The sequence below is a fragment of the Pistacia vera genome, unplaced genomic scaffold (assembly GCF_008641045.1).
Source record: "Pistacia vera cultivar Batoury unplaced genomic scaffold, PisVer_v2 Contig137, whole genome shotgun sequence".
NCBI lineage: Eukaryota > Viridiplantae > Streptophyta > Magnoliopsida > Sapindales > Anacardiaceae > Pistacia > Pistacia vera.
The window spans coordinates 499,890-504,573 of record NW_022195434.1 but is presented as its reverse complement, the minus strand read 5'-3'; the positions used below and the strand labels follow the sequence as shown (position 1 = coordinate 504,573).

General features: G+C 38.4%; 1 long non-coding RNA gene across 1 annotated transcript; it reads right to left on the bottom strand.

Moving 5' to 3' along the window:
- Nucleotides 1-3,732: 3,732 nt before the first annotated feature.
- On the bottom strand, nt 3,733-4,251 carry LOC116122730. The gene is made up of 3 exons (XR_004126953.1): nt 4,167-4,251; nt 3,857-4,049; nt 3,733-3,760 (listed from the first exon to the last, which is right to left on the bottom strand). It is a non-coding gene; the product is annotated as an uncharacterized LOC116122730 (long non-coding RNA).
- Nucleotides 4,252-4,684: the final 433 nt, after the last annotated feature.

Sequence of the window (4,684 nt, the reverse complement as noted above, 5' to 3'; positions counted from 1 at the left end):
CCGATCACTCAAGTTCGATTGGTTAAAGACTATCATTAAATGCCGATAAACGCTACAAAACAATACCACTAGTTGGTACGCGATTAACAAATACAATTTGTCAACACGTATCTTCTAATCAATCAACTTCACAATAAATGCAACAATAGTAGAAATGAAATTAAATCCGAACACAACTCAATTACAATCGATGCGAAGTAATGAAAAGCAATATTCATCATTTAATTATTTCAAACCAACGTTTATCATTTAGCAAGTTCTATGAAAACATTAAATCACAATGGACAACAATATTCATCACAGATTATGCTCAAACCATATTAAAGTATCGAAATCAAACATGAAAAGAAAACAAATATAATCTGAAGCACAATACTACCAAATATCCTATAATTGGGCTCATCCAACTAGTCGAGAGCTGATGAACAGAGTCGTGGAGTCAATCTCAATCTCGCCTATGCCGTAACAGACAACCGGGAACTTAGCCGCTCATGGTGGTGATGACGGAGGCTAAAACGGTGGAAATGAAGCTAATCATGGTAGAAAGGAGGTAACTGACAGTGATATGATGCAAAGAAGGGGCGAAAACGACCAACGGACAGCCGCAGTCGTCGGAAAACGTTAATTTTTCGACGGGTCTTCCGAAAAATGGTGGCAGAAATGGGATCCGAAGGTACCGATGGAAAGCTTTGGTGATTGGGAGTTTACATCAGGTCCTGGGGAGGTGAAAAGTGTCCGAAAATGAGCAAGATCTGGGATGGAAGATGAAGAGTCGTGGTGGCTAGATGGTGGATTCCCATGGTTTTTGCAGCGGCTGAAGCTTGGAATGTGTAGATTCGGCCGTGGGGGAAGGGAGATCAACCTTCAGGAGCCCAAATGTTATCGAAAAACGGTGAAATCTGGCCTGGAATATGAAAAGTTGCCGTGGTGGAAGGTGAAGAGTCACGACGTTTCACGTGATTTATGGTGGTAGTTTGCTGTGGTTTTGGTCGGTGCTTATGGAAGGTGAAAGGTCGCCGTAGATCGTCGAAAATGGGAAAGGAAGAGTCACTGGAAAAGACTGTGGATGGGTGTTGGCGCTGTGGCTTTTTTACGCTTCATCTTCTTTTATATACAAAGTGGAAAATATCACTTTGGTCCTACAAGATTGAAAAATGACAAAATCAGCCCTTATAAATATGACAGTTTACCCCCCTAAATAGTATAAACGAGACAAAATCACCCCTAATCCATAAACCACAATATAATATCAACTCATATCCTTTCCAAAATCATTCCAAACACGTTAAATTCATAAGAAAAATATTAGGAAGCGATTTTCGTGAATAAATTCATAAATTCTTTAATTGTCTTAATATACTTCAATTTAATCACACATGGGGTATTTTTATCACCAAAATAGAGTCACTTTCATGACTCTAACACACTCCCCAACTTACTCTTTGCTCTTCCTCGAGTAAAGTTAAAAGAACTCTTTCAGCATTCTCACAAAATCATACACAACCATATTCATCAACAGCCAAAACATTCATCAAAAGATAGAGTGAAGAATTTGAACCTAACATGCAAACAACACAATCCTAAATAAAGAACTAAAGTTTTTATCAAGATTTGCCTATCTCCATTCAAGCTTCTCAAACACACATTTCATATTAATATCACAATGTTAAAATGTCGTGCAAAATTCCCTAACTTATGTACATGAAACATAATGCTCATTTTCCACACAAGATTTTGACATATTATTTCTTTTCATTCATCACTTGTTTGTTTGTTTTTTTTTTTTTTTTTTTTTTTCTTGTCTTAACTTCTTAAGCTTTCTAGAAGGTCCGTGTAACGGGCTTTAGGTCAATGATTCCCAAACCAGATGGCTATAGGGCACTAATTTTAGAACACTCCTCGAACTTACTCACCCGAACCAACTAGGCTACAAGTCAAGACTTTATTTCTTTATTTATTTTTTTATAAAGCTTATGATTTATGTAATGACTTCTTAAGCTTTCTAGAAGACCCATGTAACGAGTTTTAGGCCAACCGCTCCCAAGCTAGATAGCTTTAGGGGATTAGGTGTAGAACACCCCTCGGGCGTACTCACTCGAGTCAACTAGGTTACAAATCATCAAGCAACATTTAAGCACTTTTAACACACACAAGATAATAAATGAAACTCTGCTCCATGGGATGTAAAGTATGTGGGAGACTTGCCTAAACACTAAAACATATGACATTTACACAAAACGGTGTCTAACCACAATATGGACAAACCTAGCACAAAACAGAACCAATAGTGCAATGTTTAAAACCATGTTGCAACCAACAATTTTCAAAAACCTCACAAAACCTTTCAATGGTACAAGGAAAGATCGACTCTGGGGAGCTGAAACGTCATCAGAAAACGGCCAAAACTGGCCTGGAAGATGAAACGTCACGGTGGTGGAAGACGAAGCGTCGCGGCTGCGTCCATGATTCGTGGTGGTGGTCCGGGACGATGGGGATGACGACGATCTGTGCAAGAGGAAGCCAAAGATTCGCCAGAGGTCGCCAGAATGGAAGATGAAGCATCGCCGGAAAAGATTGATGAACAACGCCTCCCTTTCATGCGAACTTTTGTTTTCTTTTATAGAACAAATTGTAAAATATCACTTTGGTCCCTACACAATTGAAAAGTGACAAAATCAGCCCTTAAAATATGACATTTTACCCTAAACAGTAGACTGCAAAACGGGTTGAGACCCGCGGGTCGACCTATACCGGGTAAATTATATAGGGTATGGGTCTATATTATAAATCCGTTTTTTAGACCCATACCAGCAACGGGTAGGCTGGGTACACCGCGGGTGCCCTTTATTTAAAGAAAAAAAGTTTTTCTCTTTTGGTAGCATGTGAGCAGACGCCTACCAGCTACAAACATTTTGTTTGCCTTCTCTCTCTCTCTCTCTCCAAACTTAACTTCTCTTCTATCCCATCAAACTTTTTGGCATATCCCATCAAACTTTTTGGCAGGTAGAGTGGCTAAATCTTTCACAAATTCTCTTCTCTTGTTCATTCTTGTTCATTCGTAGTCCGCCTCTTTCCTTTCAAAATCATTCACAATCTCCATTCACCAGCTTTCTCACTTCTGGTTCATCAAGATACGTTGTAGAGCAGCACATTTCATTTCTTCAAATTGTTTTCTCTTCGTGTTTCTCAGATTTCAGAGCTTTTAAGAATTTTTCTTTTTTGGGTTTGTTTGTGTGGTTGAGTTATGGGAAAGAATGAAAAACTTGTGTAATTTTGGAAAACAGTGTTTCTTTTCTTTTGTTTTTCAAGGATTGAAGATTTTGAGATTGTTCTTTTGGGTATGCTTTTGGGTTTGGGTTTGGTTTGAAGAATGGTGGATAAAGATGATGAGGTGGCAGCCATGGCGCCTCTTGTGAGTTGTGACGAAGATGTACGAAGTGGAAAATGGCGGTATAGAGGATGGAGGGGTGGGATCTGGCGCATGAGATTGCAGAGAAGAAGAAGAAAAAAAGAACAAAGATTTGCTGTTGAGATTCGTTGGAAGGGTCCTAAAGTACTTTGAGAAGAAGGGCAAGAGGAACTTCACTAGAAACGGGCACCGCGAGTCCACCCGTACCGTGTAGGGTAGGGTGGGGTCTAAAGATTTGAACCCATTTAAATCGACCCGTTTAAGACCCGTACCCGTTTAGACCCGGATTGTACCGACCCACACCGTTTTGCCAGGTCTAGCTTTTATACACTGATACAACTTCTTCCAATTCTGTTAAATAATCATATACATATCAATTGTTTGCTGTGAGTGTCACAACAAAGAGAAAGTAAAACAAATTAAGAGATTAATTTGATTCCAACTTACCTGAAAGTTTGGAGGCTTCCTCAGGAGTGAGCACTGCGGCGAAGCCATTGATGCTGTATTGGTAACTGTAAAGACGAGAAACCTTAGCTTCTTCCTCATTGTTTTTCACAGAGAGCAAATATGAATGGTGGGTGTCTTCTATCTCATGCAATGCTTTTTTTCCATTGTGTCCACGAAACTGAACTATGTAGACCTGTCATCATTCAAATTAACCATATTAAGTATATACTCATATAAACATTCATCAAAAACTTCTGTGGCTTAAAAAAACAACAAAAAAAAAAAAAAAAAAAGACTGCAAAAGACTTACGTTTTTTTCTTCACAAGAGGCTAATAGAGGAAGAAGAAAAAGAACGAATAGAAAGATATTGATATTGTTTATGGTTGGTAATTATATATCTTGTAGTTCAGATGATGAGTATTTATACTTGCGTAAAGTATATCTTAACAATTCAAAAAGGTCCCCCTTTTATCAAGTAGGGTATGGCTAATTTTTTTTTCCCCATGACTAGGGTTAGCATGACTGGGGGTGTTCAGGTTAACTTATGCACACCTCAACTAATCTTTCGAGACACTGGAATAATCGGCCGGATAAGAGCTCTCTTAAGTAATACACCTAAGAGTCCCTATCGAATCACTCGGTCACCCAAAAATAGTTGGTATCGCCAAGTGTCCTTTCAAAGTTAGTTAAAAATATTAAGGTCAATGTATATGACATAGGATTAATTCTAAGATTACATAACTTCTCATGTGTTGGACTACTACACTCATTACCAATTTACCATCCTTAAAGCGTTAAGTTAGGTACAATTATAAAATAATTATCAT